The 19,791-nt window shown below is 39.8% G+C and overlaps 1 long non-coding RNA gene across 1 annotated transcript; it reads left to right on the forward strand.

Moving 5' to 3' along the window:
* Positions 1–6,203: 6,203 nt before the first annotated feature.
* Positions 6,204–12,387, forward strand: LOC146327315 (uncharacterized). Its single transcript, XR_014770630.1, has 2 exons — positions 6,204–12,234; positions 12,336–12,387. It is a non-coding gene; the product is annotated as an uncharacterized LOC146327315 (long non-coding RNA).
* The last annotated feature ends 7,404 nt before the right edge of the window (positions 12,388–19,791 follow it).

Raw genomic sequence — 19,791 nt, forward strand, 5'->3', positions numbered from 1 at the left:
CAGTTATTTTGAATATTGATTCAGTCATCTCAAGTAACATAACAACATTAACCTCTAGCTGTATTTAGTTCCCTCCATATTTTCACTGAGCTGTGCTCACTATCTGTAAAATGTAACACAGTAAGACAGCTAATGAAGAGTGACAGCTCAGGCTGTAAGACGAGAACGGTGCGTGTGTGTGTGTGTGTGTGAGAGAGAGAGAGAGAGAGGCAGAGGAGGAGATAGAGGATTAATATATGTGTGCATTTGTGTACCCCTGTGTGTTTGTGTGTCAGCAGGACACTCGAAATTTAATGACAACAACATCTGATATGTGTGGGAGTGTGAGGGTCTCTGCTTATATATAAACTGCACCACATCATCTGGATATCATGTTTTCTGGAGTGTGTGTGTGACTGTATGTGTATTTGTCTTCTTTGAAGCACTGTGGATTACAGTGAGCGTGTATGTCTGTTACTATTTTCTAACCTTTATTTATCCTGGGAGAGTCTGCAGCTCACTGTACTTTATATTTGCATAATATAATATAATACAATCATCATAAACAAATGACACACTGCCCTTTCATTTAGATGTCCATTAGTCCCTGAGCACCTTAACAACCTCCTGCGTGAAATTCAGAGCTACCGCTGCTCTACTGTGAATTTCACTTCTATCTGTAGAGTTCTGAAGTGAGACAGCCATGTGTGGGTTATTTTCCTTTACTGTGAATTAACCTTTGAAGGGTTTCAGGCAGGCGGGTTGTCATTTGTCACTGATCAGTTGCACACATCAAGAATGTGAGTCGACCTGAAGGTAACCATCATCCCTAAAGTATTTTGACTTAGTGTCCATGTGTGTGTTGTTTATGTTTGCCTAATCCAGTTATAGCCAAAAGCAAATTCAGTGCAGGAGAGGATACTAGAGTCCGGACAGCCAAATACTGTATGATCAGTTTTTTTGGGGGGCTTTTGACTTTATTTTGATAGGGACAGCTGAAGATATGACAGGAAGGGGGGCAGAGAGAGGGGGAATGACATGCAGCAAATGGGTCACAGGCGGGAATCAAACCAGCAACCACTGCAGAAGACCAACAGCCTCAGTACATAGGACAAATGTCCTACCAAGTGCGCCAAAGAGAGGGAACAATAGTCTGTAAGCAGGGGAGAAGAAAAGGCAAAAAGGTGAAGGGGGGTGGGGGGAGGTGAGAAAAAATGAGAGAGAACCCAAAATACCCAAATTGTTAAAACATTACATAGTTGCCAATGGTGGCTACATAGCCTAATTTAATTGCTGAAATGTCAGGGTTTTGGTTGGATGAGGGAAGACTGACATAGTTCTGAAGGTCCCTGATTTGACTCCCACCTAGTACAAAGAAGCTGAAGTTTACTGGTTGAGATTAGTGAGATGTCTGACCTTGTCTGACCTTAATAAGAAACACTGTCCACTACTGTGTTGTTGTACTGTAGTATCTGTTGTTCCATTAGTTGTGCATGTATAGATGTGTATCTTAGAAGAAGTTGAGATTAAGTATACACTACCGTTCAAAAGTTTGGGGTCACCCAGACAATTTTGTGTTTTCCATGAAAAGTCACACTTTTATTTACCACCATGAGTTGTAAAATGAATAGAAAATATAGTCAATACATTGACAAGGTTAGAAATAATGATTTGTTTTTGAAATAATAATTTTTTCCTTCAAACTTTGCTTTCGTCAAAGAATCCTCCATTTGCAGCAATTACAGCATTGCAGACCTTAGGCATTCTAGCTGTTAATTTGTTGAGGTAATCTGGAGAAATTTCACCCCACGCTTCTAGAAGCCTCTCCCACAAGTTGGATTGGCTGGATGGGCACTTCTTGCGTACCATACGGTCAAGCTGGTCCCACAACATCTCAATGGGGTTTAGATCTGGTGACTGCGCTGGCCACTCCATTACAGATAGAATACCAGCTGCCTGCTTCTTCTCTAAATAGTTCTTGCACAATTTGGAGGTGTGCTTTGGGTCATTGTCCTGTTGTAGGATGAAATTGGCTCTAATCAAGCACTGTCCACGGGGTATGGCATGGCGTTGCAAAATGGAGTGATAGCCTTCCTTATTCAAAATCCCTTTTACCCTGAACAAATCTCCCACCTTTCCAGCACCAAAGCAACCCCAGACCATCACGTTACCCCCACCATGCTTGACAGATGGCGTCAGGCACTCTTACAGCATCTTTTCAGTTGTTCTGCGTCTCACAAATGTTCTTCTGTGTGATCCAAACACCTCAAACTTCAATTCGTCCATCCATAACACTTTTTTCAATCTTCCTCTGTCCAATGTCTGTGTTCTTTTGCCCATATTAATCTTTTTCTTTTATTGGCCAGTCTCAGATATGGCTTTTTCTTTGCCACTCTGCCCTGAAGGCCAGCATCCCGGAGTCGCCTCTTCACTGTAGATGTTGACACTGGCATTTTGCGGGTACTATTTAATGAAGCTGCCAGTTGAGGACCTGTGAGCCGTCTATTTCTCAAACTAGAGACTCTCATGTACTTATCTTCTTGCTCAGTTGTGCAGCGGGGCTTCCCACTTCTTTTTCTACTCTAGTTAGAGCCTGTTTGTGCTGTTCTCTGAAGGGAGTAGTACACACCGCTGTAGGAAATCTTCAGGTTCTTGGCAATTTCTCGCATGGAATAGCCTTCATTTCTAAGAACAAGAATAGACTGTCGAGTTTCACATGAAAGTTCTCTTTTTCTGGCCATTTTGAGCTTTTAATCAACCCCACAAATGTGATGCTCCAGATACTCAACCTGCTCAAAGGAAGGTCAGTTTTATAGCTTCTCTAACCAGCTAAACTGTTTTCAGCTACGCTAACATGATTGCACAAGGGTTTTCTAATCATCCATTAGCCTTCTGACGCAATGAGCAAACACATTGTACCATTAGAACACTGGAGTGATAGTTGCTGGAAATGGGCCTCTATACACCTATGTAGGTATTGCACCAAAAACCAGACATTTGCAGCTAGAATAGTCATTTACCACATTAGCAATGTATAGAGTATATTTCTGATTAGTTTAAAGTTATCTTCATTGAAAAAAACAGTGCTTTTCTTTCAAAAATAAGGAAATTTCTAAGTGACCCCAAACTTTTGAATGGTAGTGTATGTGTGACCATGTTGGGATGTTAAAAGGTTAAAGGTTAAAAGGGTGGAAGTGAATTGTGCATAGGAGAGGGTTCAATGGAAGGTTTATTAGGGGTCCTATTTACAGGGGGTAATATATCTGTAATTCCTTTGTTTGGCGAAAGAGATGCTCTGGAATTGACAGAAACAATATGCTAAGAGAAGCCCTGTTGTTTATGCAATTCTATGTTAAAGAGATGTATGCATACTCCTATAAAGGATGGTCGAAACCGCAGTTCTGGGAGAGAGACTCATCCTGGCTTTAAGTCATCTCCCAGGCAAACCATGGTGCCTGTATGATAACTGGTCTTTTTGTAATAAACCTATTTTATACAAGTAAGCCAGTGTCAATGAGGTTCCTTCATCATCTATACATAATCAAGGTTGAGAAACAACAGTACTCAATAATATTGTTTTTGTTTATTTAGAAATGTTTTAAGATACTAATGAATTTAATTCTAAAAAATCTGAGATTGAGTATAAATATAGTAATACTACTATATTTGATCAATGTTAAAAGGTTGTTTGGGCTATGAACTAGGTGAGTGTGTGAACAACAGTTTTATTTAGGTCAGATTTCCAGGCACTGAAAATTGTCTGACAGGTAAAACCAACTATTTTCTTAGATTGTTCTCTTTTCTGTACAGGTAACTATGAGGGTTCATTAACAGGGGAGCATAAAGCAAATATTAGGTTCATTATATTTTATGAAAATTCATGTTCTTTGTAATGACTTTCACTGCCTAATGTTTGTAAAAATCTGCCTATTTCATAATAGCCGTATTGATATGAACTTGTAGGGTAAACACAGGGGTTCTCAGTACTATTAATGGTGCCATTCCATTTAGTGCAGCAGAGCCAGTCCAACTTGCACAATAGCAGCACCCTGACTCTGTTCATTCTGAATGGAACAGAACCTTAATTAGTATCGGTCTGTTGAATTTAATGCAATTACTTTTTCGACCCACAGACAGACTGTTTTACAAGTGGACAACTAGTTTATATTAAGTGTATGCTGGGACAAACACTTGTGTTATCTTTACTGATCTGAACAAAACCATAAGTATATATATAAAGATATTCAAGTAATATCTCTGACTCAGAGAAATGACTGACTGCAAGTTTCAGAGCACAACTGTATCAACATTTATTGTTTCACATCAGTTAGGAAAGAGATATATACTACCAATAATAATGATACTACTACTACTACTACTACTACTACTAATAATAATAATAATAATAATAATAATAATTGTAATTGTTGACATTATAGTGTGTATAATTTGTTTACCTTTTGTACAGAGTATAATGCTAAGACTTAATTTAGATTGTATTTTTCCTTTAATTATTGTTTTATTTTGCGAAGCACCAATGCTTTTATTTTGAAGTTACTTGTCGCTCTGTTTGGCTGCTCATGCATGGGTGGAGTTATTGGATGACAGCACCAGTAAGCTACCGGTCAAACACCTTTCTGCAGGTGGATCAAGAAGTTGTAATTCCCCTTTTTTGCAGTAGCATGCAGCCAACGAGGTATTTATTGTCAATATTTTCTTTATAAAATGTAATTTTACTGTTGTCTTTCTGTTTAATTTGACTTAGTCTAATTTTTATTTTCTTGATAATGTCTTTAGTTTTCAGGTGGATTTGGCAACAATGGGACCAAATAAACCAGTAGTAAGAAAGCCACTTGTGTCTGCCTGTGCTTCGAGGGAATTATAGTGAAAACTCGGACTGTTCATCGACACGAGTGGGCATCAATTAAGGACGCGGCAACTTCAAAGGACAAGCGAGCTTGTCACGACATGTTCACAGCGTGCGGAGCAGCAGAGGGCCGCAGATGGGCCGAAAACAGGGACTACACATCACATAAATAAGTAAGAAGAGGCACACGGTTTGAAAGAGCAACATCTTCAAGTAAAGCTACAAAGAGCTTGGACACTAATAAGTTAAGAGTGATCTAAGAAGAAGAAGGCTTTTATAAAGGGTTGCTGTATAATTGTACTGTGTAAAGCCTACCTACAGTGGTGTGTGCCAAAAGTTTGACCAATTTGCTCACGTAATTTAATTGAAGCTTGCCATTTATAGGTGCTTTTAAGGTGTCAAATTTAAAGGATCAATACGTGTTTTTTGTCATAAGTGCCAAAGTTAAAGGGGCATTCATCAAACCTTCAATATTGCAAATTTAAGTGTGTTTTTGAAAGTAATAAGTGAAGGCTATTTGCCATTTGATTTTGAAAGTTTCTAAGTATTTCTAAGCATGTCACACATGTTGAGTGTATTGTGAAGGTTATATTTAAAGCCAAATAAGCTGTTTTCTGCACATTTAGCACATTTCTAAGTGCATTTTGACCTATTTTGAGATAGTTTTTGAAAATTATAACATTTAATTTGTTTAAGTATTCACTTTTAAGTGACATTAACATTTGATTAAGTGCTAGAATTTGGGTTTGAAGTTTCAATTACTATTGACATTTTTCTAGTTACTAACTTTGGTTCATTTAAAGCAGTCATTGAACTATGTCAGAACCAAGTGAGCCCACTAGCCAGGTAAGAGACAGTGTTAGGGATGGTGACGATTCTCAAGAGCAGCCTGAAGAAGTTCAAGTGGGTAGTGCTGACGTCCAACCAGAAGAGGCGCAGCAACCCAGGCGAAGTCAAAGAACTAGAACTCTAACAGAGAAGGGCAAAGTAATGCAAGATGGAAAAATTAAAGCTCTCCTACAAAGGTTCAACTATATCTACAATAAATGGAGAATACATGCTAAATCTGCTAAGCAGCCCCTATCACAGTCAACAGAGCCTTTGTCTGATGATCTGCTTAACGATATCATTGGTGATGTCACAGGTCTTTCTGTAGATGTCCAACGTGTTTATGATGAAATACGTAAAGTCTCAACTCCAGACCAGGATATCCGTCGAAGAGTGGATCTGTGCACAGAGATTTCTAGGTTCATTATACAGAGCATCAAGACGACTGGATGGAAAAATTCCAGAAGGAGAAGAGCAAGAATGGACGGAAGTAGGTTATTTGTTCGACTCAAGCACCTGTAAGTCAGTTTCTGTTACTTCCATCTTGAAAGGCCCCTCAGAGCATTCAAGCAGATCTTCTGTAAAACAGCAAGAAGCTGCTGCTGATGCTGCCGCAAGCCAAGCTGTTCTGCAAGTGTTAAAAGAACAAGAAAAAGAGCAATTGGAAATACAGCAGCTAGAAGCGGAAGCTAAAAGAAAAATAGCTGATCAAGAGGCAGCAGCTGTAAAGCGCCGTTTAGAACGAGAACAAGAAGAGCTGAAACGCAGACTACAGAAAGAGGAAGAGGAAGCTAAAATCAAAGCTCGACTGGAAGAAGAGCATGCAGCTCTACAAAAGACTCTGGATGAAAAACGGAGAAAGATACAGCAGTTGGAGGCAGTGAAAGATCTTAAAGCAGCACAAGCAAGGATGCAGATATACAATCAGGTGAAGGCAGAAGAGGATCAGAAAGACATACAAGAGCGTGAGATAGTAGCAGACAACCAAGTGCCTGCTTCTATAAGACCTCTGTCTCATATGACTCCTGTGCCACAAGCTGTAACTGCTTCCTCAAATGAGAGCACAACAGAGCTCGTTAAGGTACTAGCAGGTGCTTTAAGTGTCAACAGAATTCCTGTTCCAGAGCCTACAGTATTCAGTGGAGATCCATTGAAATACAGCGACTGGAAACTTTCCTTTGAAACACTGATTGACCAGAAAAATATTCAAGACAAGGAGAAGATCTACTACCTTCGTAGATATGTAAGTGGACAAGCTAAGAAAGCACTTGATGGCTACTTCCTACTCGGAACCGAATCTGCCTATGTTGCTGCATGGGAGATTTTGGAGGAAAGATATGGAAACCCATTTACAATCGCAAAATCATACAGAGACAAGCTTCAAGCCTGGCCCAAGATGGGATCCAAGGACAGCTTTGAGCTCAGAGAGTTTGTTGATTTTCTACGTAGTTGTGAGGCTGCCATGGTCCACATCAAGGCACTTGAAATTTTAAATGACTGTAACGAAAACAGAAAAATTCTTTCCAAGTTACCTGACTGGCTAACGGCAAGATGGAATCGAAAGGTAATTGAGGTACAAGAAGAGAGTAACCAATTTCCCACATTCAGCCAGTTTGTGAAGTTTCTGACAAGAGAAGCAAAAATCGCTTGCAACCCTGTTACATCATTGCAATCACTCAAACAAGGTGAGACTGAAAAACCAAAAACCCGAAGACAACAAAGCTTTGAAGCAAAAACACTGACCACAAGGTCCAATGAAAGGAGTGTCATAACTTGTGTTTTCTGTAAGAAGACTGGACATCCTCTGGAGAAATGCAGGAAGTTCACAGAGAATGCAATTTCTGACCGAGTCAAGTTTGTTAAAACGGAAAAGCTGTGCTTTGGCTGTCTCAAGTCAGGTCACCACTCTAAGAGCTGCACCAATAGGTGTGTCTGCGACATATGCCACAAGCGGCATCCTACTTGTTTGCATGAGGAGCGAACCCAAGAGGAACAAAGAACACCACAAGTTAAGCAAACTTTAAGTCAAGAAAAGCCAAGTATAAAACAAGAAAGTTATGAAGAAAGAAGTCAATCAACACAACATAAAGCAACAACCACGGCTGCTACTTCAAACAGAGTTATACTTGATGAAGTTAACAAGCAGACAGCTGCAATAATACCTGTCTGGCTTTCATCCACAACCAAACCAGCACAAGAAATTCTTGTATATGCTCTATTGGATTCTCAAAGCGACACAGCTTTTATTCTAAGTGAAGTAGCTGAAGCTCTGGAAGTAAACAAAGAACAAGTCAAGCTCAAGCTCTCTACTATGACCTCAAGAACCACAGTGGTGAACTCTCAAAGAGTAAACAATCTACAAGTTCGAGGGTTCTACACCAGTAAAAAGGTCTCTTTACCACCAGTCTACACACGTGACTTTATTCCAGCCAACAGAACTCACATACCAACAGATGAAACTGCAAAGGCCTGGTCTCATCTAGAGCACCTTCGAGAGGAGATTGCACCTTTGCAGGATTGTGAAGTAGGGCTGCTTATTGGGTACAACTGCTCACAAGCCCTACTTCCAAGAGAAATTGTCTCTGGTAAAGAAGACCAACCTTATGCACAGCGTACGGACCTTGGATGGAGTATTGTTGGCCATGGAAATCCCTGTCTAGACTACGGTGATGCCATTGGAATCAGCCATCGCATTGTAGTGAGACAAGTGACACCAGATCTGGGACCTTCTGTAAATTTGAAAACTATAGTGCACTATGTGAGCCGAAACAAAGTCAAGGAAATCACTCCTTCAGACATCATAAAAGTCCTCGAATCAGACTTCTCAGAAAGAGCTGGAGAAGAGGATCTTGTGTCTCAGGAAGACTTTAAGTTTCTATCAAAGTTAAGAGAAACCATCATACAAAGGGACAATGGCCACTACGAAATGCCATTACCATTTAAAAAGGAAAGGCCAAGATTGCCTAACAACAAGACTTGTGCAGTACACCGCCTAAAATGTCTTGAAAGGAGACTAAAGAAGGATCAGAAGTACTATGAAGACTACGTAGACTTCATGGATGACATCATTTCACGTGGTGATGCAGAGAAGGTCCCTGAGGAAGAAATTGACAACAGTCCAGCATGGTACATTCCACATCATGGAGTTTATCATCCGCGGAAACCAGGAAAAATACGTGTAGTATTTGACTGTTCTGCCAAGTTCCAAGAAACCTCCCTCAACGACCATCTCCTTACTGGTCCAGACTTGACAAACACATTGGTGGGTGTTCTGTGCCGCTTCCGAAAGGGTTCCGTTGCAGTCATGTGCGACGTTGAACGAATGTTCCACCAGTTTCACGTGAAAAAGGAAGATCAAGATTATTTAAGATTCCTATGGTGGGAGAATGGCAACTTGGATGCCATACCATCCATCTACAGAATGAAAGTCCACCTGTTTGGAGCTGCCTCGTCTCCTGGCTGTGCCAACTTTGGCCTAAAACATCTGGCAGGACAAGGACAAGGTCAGTTCAGTGAAGAAGCCATACACTTCATTCAAAGAAATTTTTATGTAGACGATGGTCTAGCAAGCGTTCAAACTGAGACAGAAGCCATTCACCTTGTGAAAGAATCAAGAGAACTTTGCTGCACTGGCAGGTTACGACTGCACAAATTTGTTTCCAATAGTGAGAATGTGATGATAACCATCCCAGAGAAGGAACGTGCTGCAGTTAAAGATCTAGACATGGCCCTGAGTTTACCGCATATGGAGAGAGCTCTTGGAGTAGAGTGGTGCATCACATCTGACACATTCAAATTCAGAGCTGAAGTAAAATCCAACCCCCTCACTAGAAGAGGAGTGCTCTCTACTGTAGCCTCTGTGTATGATCCCCTGGGGTTCATGGCACCTTTCGTCCTTTTGGGGAAACAGATACTCCAGCAAATGTGCAGAGAGAAGATCAGCTGGGATGAGGAACTTCCAGAAAACCTACGACCTCAGTGGGAGTCCTGGATCAGAGACCTACCCAAGCTAGCTGAAGTGCACATCAAAAGATGCTTCTTACCTTCAGGGTTTGGCAGTGTCAGAAGATATGAGCTTCACAGTTTTGCTGATGCCAGCATCTCTGGATATGGTACATGTACTTACCTTCGAGTCATCAATGAGTTTGACGAAATCCATTGCAGTCTGGTAATGGGAAAGTCAAGAGTTTCACCGACCAAAGTCACAACTATACCAAGACTTGAACTTTCTGCAGCAGTTGTTGCGGTTAGAACCAGCAACATGCTCCAAAATGAGCTGGAAATTGAAGATTTGCCAGAGTTCTTTTGGACAGATTCCACAGTGGTTCTTGGCTACATAAACAACGATGCCAGAAGGTTTCAGGTGTTTGTAGCTAACCGCGTACAGAGAATCAAGTCGAGTACAAAGCCTGAACAATGGGCTTATGTTGCCTCTGAGAGCAATCCGGCAGATTATGCCTCTCGAGGTTTGACTGCAGAGCAACTGAAGACCTCAAACTGGTTCACAGGACCAGCGTTTCTGTGGCAAAAGGAACTACCCGACAGAGAATGCAAGGTGGGAGAAATTAAGGAAGATGATCCTGAACTTCGCAAGGCTCTCGTGTGTAACACAAAGGCAAATGAAGACAGATCATTGCTGGATCGCCTAAAGAAGTTCTCTGATTGGTCGAGGGTAGTAAGAGTGGTTGCCAGATTGAAACGAGTAATCAAAGAACACCAAGGTGCAAAGCAAAGAACCATCGAAAGTACAAGTTTAGAAGAAAGAAAAGAAGCAGAACTTGTCATCATCAAGATGGTTCAAGAAGAAGCATTCTCTGATGAGATAAAGAGCTTGAAACTCAAGAGAGCAGTTACTAAGACCCAAGACAGAAAATTACACAAGCTAAGTCCATTCTTGGATGAAGAAGGTATCTTAAGGGTGGGAGGACGCTTAAGTCAAGCTACACTGCACCCACACATTAAACATCCAGCAATACTCCCAAAGAAGAGTCACATATCAGTTCTACTGATTAAGCATTTTCACGAAAGGGTACACCATCAAGGACGTGGAATGACGATGAATGAACTGCGAGCTAATGGATGGTGGATCCTAGGATGCAGTGGTGCAGTCTCGTCACACATTTTTAAATGTGTTAAATGCAGAAAGTACAGAAGACGTACTGAAGAACAAAGAATGGGTGACTTACCTCAAGATCGAACAGAAACAACTCCACCTTTCACCTACACCGGCATAGACTGTTTTGGTCCAATCTATGTCAAGGAAGGACGGAAAGATCTAAAGAGATACGGTCTCTTACTTACCTGTCTATGTTCAAGGGCCATACACATAGAGGTGATTGATGACATGACAACTGATGCATTTATCAATGCTTTGAGAGCGTTCATTGCCGTAAGAGGTAATATTCGACAACTAAGATGTGACCAAGGCACCAATTTTATTGGTGCAAGGAAAGAGTTTACAGAACTCATGAAAGGGATGGACCAAGAAAGAGTTAAGGCTCTAGGTTGTGAGTTTCTCATGAACCCTCCAGCGGCAAGTCACATGGGTGGTGTCTGGGAGAGGCAAATAAGAACTATAAGGAGTATTCTAACTGCCATTCTTGACCAGTCAGCACAAAGGCTTGACAGCTCCTCTCTAAGGACATTCCTGTATGAGGTCATGGCCATCATTAACAGCAGACCACTCACCGCTGAACATTTGAATGACCCATCCGGGCCCGAACCTTTAACTCCAAACCATCTCCTTACAATGAAGTCCACAATCATTCTGCCCCCACCAGGACAATTTGTCAGAGAAGATCTTTATCTTCACAAGAGGTGGCGACGAGTTCAGTATTTAGCTAATGAGTTTTGGACTCGTTGGAGGAAAGAATATCTTTTGAACTTGCAACCAAGACAAAAGTGGCACAAGGACAGAAGAAACATGAAGGTCAATGATATCGTTCTTCTGCAAGATGATCTGGCACAACGCAACGAATGGAAGCTGGCCAAGATCATCGAGGCCTACCCAGGGTCAGATGGTAGGGTGAGAAAACTAAAATTGCTAGTTAGTGACACCACATTTGACAAAAAAGGGAAACCTATAACTAGAACAGTGTTTCTTGAAAGACCAATACATAAAGTTGTTACTCTGCTTGAGGCAGACTAAAGTTTTAATGTTATGTCTGGAAATATCATGTTAAAGGGTTAACAGGAAATATTTCATTGAGAAATTAAAGTATATCTGCAACAATCATCCCAGTTAGAGAAATCCCACGTCAAAGTTTGTGTGATTTGGTGGGAGTGTAATTGTTGACATTATAGTGTGTATAATTTGTTTACCTTTTGTACAGAGTATAATGCTAAGACTTAATTTAGATTGTATTTTTCCTTTAATTATTGTTTTATTTTGCGAAGCACCAATGCTTTTATTTTGAAGTTACTTGTCGCTCTGTTTGGCTGCTCATGCATGGGTGGAGTTATTGGATGACAGCACCAGTAAGCTACCGGTCAAACACCTTTCTGCAGGTGGATCAAGAAGTTGTAATTCCCCTTTTTTGCAGTAGCATGCAGCCAACGAGGTATTTATTGTCAATATTTTCTTTATAAAATGTAATTTTACTGTTGTCTTTCTGTTTAATTTGACTTAGTCTAATTTTTATTTTCTTGATAATGTCTTTAGTTTTCACGGTGGATTTGGCAACAATGGGACCAAATAAACCAGTAGTAAGAAAGCCACTTGTGTCTGCCTGTGCTTCGAGGGAATTATAATAATAATAATAATAACAGTAACAACAATAATAAAAATAATATCACATTCTATACATCTTTCCTCTACCTTTTCCCCTCCTCTCTGTATGAAAATTGCAGAAACACACACAGACAGAGAAGACAGTGGATCACTTTAGCTGTATTCATACAACATCTGGTACTGAGCAGAGGTGTCAGTGTGTTCATTTGTGCTTTGGAATGTAACCGCTGTGAAACAATCAGAAAATAAGGCCTTAAAAAATGTGAGGTAAACATTCAACTCTGAATGGTGCATTTACAATGCTGCACATTCAACCTTAAAAATAGCTGGAAAATTATCAAATACCTGAAAACTCTAAATAAATAAAAAATAAACAATCTAGACAGTTTAAAGCACCATACATAACACACTGTCTGTATATGAACATCCTAACCTAATGACATTTTGGATTCACATCACATATTTACATTCTGGATTTTCTGATCTGTTCCAAACACAGTTCTTTTAGGATTGTCTCTGTACTGAGGCAGTAGATAGAGCCCTGATACTGGCTGTGCCCAGTCTCTGCAGTCCCAAACTGACCACACTGTCCCAGGGACGCTGGGATTAGTTGAGGTCGAACTGTCAGATGAGGTGCTGACGGTGCTGGATGAGGGCTGAGAGAAAAGAGAAATTACATATATGGTGTGATACAAATTGAGACATTCTATGAGAAGCATAACAATACAAATTATTCAAACACATTTTAAAATTTTCAATACAAAGTAATTTATCATATTGGATAAACTTTCATGTATCAGAATGGATAAAATAATAAAAAAAACACAAGATAAGAAAACTCCTCAAAAAAAAATGATAAAATATCACAAATTGAAGAACCACTGAGGTGTACAGGTCAAAGCTATATACATGTATTTAAAAAGTGGAACTTAATCATTGTGTAAGCTTCTGATTTTGAGTTTGATTTGATTTTTCAGAGAAGAGCAGTTTTAAGTACCATTTGAAGGCTTAGTTTGGGTCCAACGTGCTCTGACCGTGTGCTCCTGAGGTGTCTGAAAAAATAACAAACAAACCCACTCATGAATACAAGGCAATCTTAATTACATATATTATGGTCAGCTTCTTAAATATGAGTATTTTCTGATTTCTTTACTCCTCTCTTACAGTAAACTTAATATCTTTGAGTCGTGGACAAAACAAGACATTTAAAGATGTCATCTTGGACTTTTGGAAACACTGATCAACATCATCACCATCACCATCATTCTCCAGGGCGTGGTGCTGCTTGGGTTGGGATGCCATGTGAGGCAACAGGAGGTGCTCCTCTCCAAAGACACAAAATTTATGTATAACATTATATAATAAAATTAAATGAAATTAAATTGCTAGAGATGCACCGATCGACCGGCCAGAGACCGGAACCGGCCGGTTTTCAGTGTCACATATCTGATTCTGTGCCTGTCATTGTCACACTGTGTCACACATTGTGTTCTGCACGATGGTCACGTCATGCGTGCAGCAGACAAACTGACCGTGACGTCAACGCAGCGCTGATAACAGCTACACACACTGACACGTCTGCTTGAAGCTGGTGTCAGAGACAGATTTCAAGAACAAGATAAAGAGAAGACAGACAGTCTACAACGAGACAGAGCAGCTGACAATGTTGCAAAACAGCCGTAAACTATGTAGCTCTTCATGCTAATGTTAGCCAGCAGCAGACTGCTGTTCACAGACTGACAGTTAAAATCTCACCTCCTGTTCTGGCTGAAGAATAAACAACATGTGTTGATGTGTCTCCTCAAACATTTTCTCATCCAGACTCCTTTAACTTCTGCTTCTGTTTTTCTCACGGCAAAGTTTTACGGCAGCAAACTGTTGCATCGTGGTTTGTTTAGATCTGCTTCCACAGGAGATCATGTGAAATCGTGTCCCGCAAAATCCCACGAGATTCCATCTCTCGCGGGTTTTCGCAAGTCATCCCATTCAGCTGATTCATAAGCCTAAGGTAAAACTATAATAAGGCCTGGCTGTAACCTGGGGGACTTTGGAGAAAATGTAAATAGCATTTAATGAATATTTAATAGTCAGTGTCATATTATGAACATCTAATTTAATTTTACAAGAAAAGTTGCAAAAATGTTTGTGAATGCTGTCAATTCCAGTTCTTAGAAAGACTGAAAATCGGAATCGGTCAAAATCGGAATCGGCAGGTCAGACCCCTATAAAAACTGGAAATCGAAATCGGCTAAGAAAATTGCAATCGGTGCATCTCTATAAATTACCATAAATTAGTCATTTCTATCATCTACAAATTGCTTAACAGGAAGCACCTTATTATGAATGCATTATTATGAAGTCGAGTGGTGCTGCAGAGATGCTCTGTCCTAAAAATCCTTGTACAGACCTCCAAACTTTTTTTTGTGAAAATGAAAATTGTCATGCAAAAAGAGATTAACACTGATAATGTGTCATATACGACAACATCTGTCAAGATAATTGCAATATATTGCAATATTTTAGTTTTTTTTATAATCATTGTTTTTCTCAACATAACACTGCATTGTAGGGTCAAAGTTGAAATGATAGCCTATAAGTCATATAGATGGGCTTAATAGCTATCTATTTCTTTCAAATAAAAATTTACATTTACTTATATTGCCAAAGCAGTCTAGGAAATTAACATCAACAGATGATTAGCTATAAGTACTGTATATGATAATAATAAAATATCTCATTCAGTATAATACAGGCATTGCATACTGAGTTACATTTCTTTCTGGCCCCTTCTCTCAATTAAGGGATGTGATGCACACCATGATCTTGGGCAAAAGTATAATAAATTAAATGAACTTATAACAAGTTTAATACATGAGACATTCAGGAAAAATGCCAGGAAGAGGGCGTGACTTTGTTAAATCATATTACAACTACTGTAGCTGGTTACTGACAGCGTTACTGTAATGGTGCAGTTACTGTACAGACAGTTATATCCTCATGTTCTTAGCCTGCAAAGTGAACCACCAAGTAAGATTGCGGGAAAATAGATAAATTAGTTAAATCAACGTTTGACAAGTTAAATATGCAAGATTTGCCGCTGGCAAATGACCGTTTTACTGTATACAGTAGGTGTACATGTTACGGGTCCCAGAATATGGTACCACAGCAACAAAGTACAAATCTGTAAAATACAGATAAAATGTAGCAGCAATGAAGACACAGAGTGCTCAGTTCATCGTCCAGGTTGCGCCTCTATTCAAAAATTCACAATAAAATAATACATTACATTTCATTCTTCTGAGTGTCAGTTTCTGTTTCAGTCCATTTCAAGGCAAATGCAATAAACATCCAAAAATCTATTGGATACTTGTGTTAAACGATTCCAAAGTGTCAAATATTGAGGTTCATGCATTTGAAAGTGAGCCCCGCAAGCTGTTTTGGATGGCTCTGCACGCTGTGATTTACTGTCTTTTTTTTAACGGTACCCAGCATGTGCTCTAGGCCTGCCCGCTCCCCCGCTCTGCTTCAGAAGTTATATTGCTGTGCGCTGCTCTAATTAATTAATTAACGAGGTATGTTGAGTCTAAAGCCAGGATTTTCAGTGTCACGAAGGTGGCTCTCTTTTAACCTGGTAACCATGGTAACTTATACTAAACTCATAACCTGGTCGCAAGCAGGTTATGTTCAGAGTTTCAAATTAAATCGTCTGTAAAATGCGCTGTTCTTTAACTAATTATTGTCCTTAGCTTTTAAACTGAGGGAGGACGTTAACATTGAAAAATTACTGAGCTGTATGTTTGTAATATCACCGAACGAATCCATATAATGTAAAAATGTAACAGCAGCACAAACTGTCTGCATCGCGCTGTCATGATGGTAACCTGTTTGGTGATGCAGAGTCATTTTTCCCGTTTGCTCCAGATCATATTAACACTTTAAATTTACATCATATATAATCCACACACTAAAATAATGATGAAGCAACTACAGACACTTTGAATACTTTTTACTGTTATCTGTTTTGTCTTGGTGATATTGCAGTTCAGATCACTGATTAGAAAATTCATCATCATTTATCACGGACAATCTTAAATCAGTTACACTCATTTTACGTTGGTTTGGTCAAAAACTTCAGTGATGTCCACGTCTCTGTCATCATAGGACAGTGTCAGACAGACTTCATCATGTTTAAATCTGCTGTATGGAGTTTTATTGTTTAATGTGCAGTTTTCATGTTAGAATAAACGGCAGCATTAAGACCGCATTTAGTCCATCAGTCATTTTCTGACGGCATTCTTCTTCGCCCCTATTATGTGAGCTCGCACAGAGTCTGAAGACGAAAGCCTGGATTAACAAAGTGAGTTGATAACCACCATCGTGATACCCGTTATCTCTGATTGCAGTTTTAGGCTTTGTCGATCCAGATCATGCAAAGAAAGCCTGGCTGTGTTGAGCTTCCTTCGTAGTACACCCCCTGCTGTCTACAACGATTTCACAGTGTTAGTATGTTGAGCAATGGCTCCCAGAAAATGATTGTTCGGGTGTGAGGGAAAGTTAACTTTGTTTAGCTTTCCTAAAGAGGAAAGCACCAGGCAGAAGTGGATAGAGTTGCTTTTTCCCGGCCAGCAAAGGAAAAATACCTCCGTGTTTGTCTGTCTATGGCACTTCACAAGGGACTGTTTTGTCAACATGGGCCAGTACGAAGCTGGATTAGCCGGTAGCTGGGCTTGGCAGCGCTTGTCAGCCCTTCGGAAGTCCTCAAGAGTGTGACCAATCACAGCGGAGTGGGCCTGGCGGGAGGCGTACATGGAGGAGGGCCGGGGGATGGAGTAAATTACACAGACTGTTTTTACGGGATGCAGAAAATACAAGGAAGAGATGCAGCGAGAGGCACAGCGTCCTGAAGATCTACAAAGCTTTCTGTGCGGGCGATCGTATGTAGCTGCTCTATAGGAGTCCAAAATCAAATGCAAAGGCCCGAAAATGAGTATAATAGGTCCCCTTTAATAAATGAGACGTTCAGGTACTATCTAGCTGGCTACTGACAGCATCATTGTAACGGCACAGTCAGCTGCTGTACAGACATTAGGTTGACAGTAAGCAACATCTTTATGTTCTCGGCTAGCAGAGTTAACTACAAGAGTGTGGGTGAATATCAGTTAAATCAACATTTTACAAGTTAAACACATGAGATTTGCTTGTGAACTTAATGTGACAAATGCCGACAGAAAAAACATTTCTTGGTCAGAATTGACCCTTACTTAGTCCAACTCTTTTTGCTCTTTGCTCCAATTACCATTGAGCAAGCTTGGCACCCAGCAGAACCTTGGTCAACTTTCTCCTTTCCTGTATACTTGGCTCATATATTTTGAAAGAAAACCACATTTTTAACATTGTTAAAGGATGCTGCTGGGGGACCTGTAAAAGCAACATATATAGTCACATAATAGGTAATGTTAGCAAACTGCTAGCTAACTAGCTAGTCAATTGTTGATGTAGATAGCCAGTGAGCCAGTGTTTTACTAAGCTAAGATATACGCTACCAATTGACGTAAGTGTTACTGCATAAGTGCATTCACAAAGAAGTTTACGGCAAAATTAGGTATGCTGCAAGTACCTGGCTGTTGTACTCAAAACAGCCAAAAAGTCTGGGCTCAGTTGGTAGAGCATGTGGCCTATATACAGAGGCCACTAGTCCTTAACAACAGTCCTCCACATTCCCTGTCTATCCAGTGCTGCCCTGTCAATCAAGGCTAAAAAGTATTAAAAAAAAAAAAAATCATTAAATCCAAAAAGTTGAGTCTGGAATGCTGGTCTCTGCTCACCTTCAATGGTCATCATCTTGTTTATGTAGTGGAAGAGGGAGGGCTACCAAAGTTTTGAACATGGCAGCCTCCTGGGACAAGGAAGGAAGCAGGAAGCAGCTGCAGTGACTACAGTGGCCACAGTGAACACCAAATCAGACAGATATAAATCACTCACATAATTTTATCAACAAGCACCTCTGAAGCTATTAATATGTTTATTTGGTTAAGTTTGTAAAGATTTGGTACCACAAGTCCAATATAAATCAACATATTAGTGTGTATTCAGCCAGGAGGAGGAGGGAGGGCCGTCCTGTCATCGATAGAGATCATGGCATATTTTTAACCTCCTTAACCTTAACCTCTTAACCTCTTTTACCTTCTTTAAACAGTGGGTAAACAAAAGCAAATTAAATTAAAGGGACATTCATGTTGAATGAAGTGAAATTAGAAACAAAAGAATATACAAGCCAGTAGATGTTCTGGTGGATGGCAGTAAAGTTTCACACAGTTTCAGTTCACCCATGAACAAGTAGTTGTGATCTGCATTTCCAGTAAGGGCACAGCAGCCGGCCTCAATTTTCGGATAGCATCCGAATTGAGAAACAGCTCTAGATTAGCTAGCTAGTTTGCTAGCATTAGTTAACTTATGATGCGCCTATACTGTATATTGCTTTTACAGGTTGCCAAGCAACATCCTTTAACCATTGTCAAAATTTGTTTTTTCAACATATACAAGCCTAGCAAATAGCTTATCTACGCAACCTATGAGAAACAGGAGATGAGAAAGTTGACTGTTCCAGAAGGGTAAGACTTACATTTACTAACTGCATCTATAGCTAGTGTTCCACCAAATGTATTGTACATTTTAACCAAAGTTTGAGAAAATCTGCAAAGGAACAACTAAAGAGTTCATTTAACAAGAAATTTGGGTAACCCTTTATTTTCCCGGCCTGTAATTATGTAGTAATATAAGGGAAATTACCGAGAAATTACAGTAAATTAAGAAGTAAAATACAAATCGTGGCAAGTAATGGGAGTAGAATAACTTGAAAATTACCATAAATTATTAGGTAATTACTAAATAAAATGAGACCAGAATTAGGATATTAGGTTGGTTATTGTGTAGGAATTAATCGATCTTTAATATCAAATAATTGGGTAATTACTTGGGTGGTTACTCGACTAGACGTGAGATGTTGGGTCAGTAATTATATGGGAATTTATTTATTCATTTCTTACTTATTACCAGTCTTACCTGTTCACAAGCCAAGACGGTTTGCAGCAATTGTTGTAGACCTTTCTGCCTGTAAAATGTAGCGTCCACTTTCTCCTTTGAAACATATGGCCAGCTTTATCACAAATAAGGGCACACTGGATGAACATTCATTCATTCATTCAACCTTTATTTATTTCTCGGGAATACATTGAGGGGTGGCCCTCATTTTCAATGATGCCGAGATTACAATTAGGCAACAAAGCAGAAACACAATAGAAACAGAAGAGAAGAAGAAGAGAAAAAAACAAAAACATGAGCACGTACCAGTAATATCACTGTAGTTAACCCATAATTACCTTTTTCA

Source organism: Lutjanus erythropterus, chromosome 5 (assembly GCF_056507025.1).
Source record: "Lutjanus erythropterus isolate fLutEry1 chromosome 5, fLutEry1.hap2, whole genome shotgun sequence".
In the NCBI taxonomy this organism is placed as follows: Eukaryota; Metazoa; Chordata; class Actinopteri; order Lutjaniformes; family Lutjanidae; genus Lutjanus; species Lutjanus erythropterus.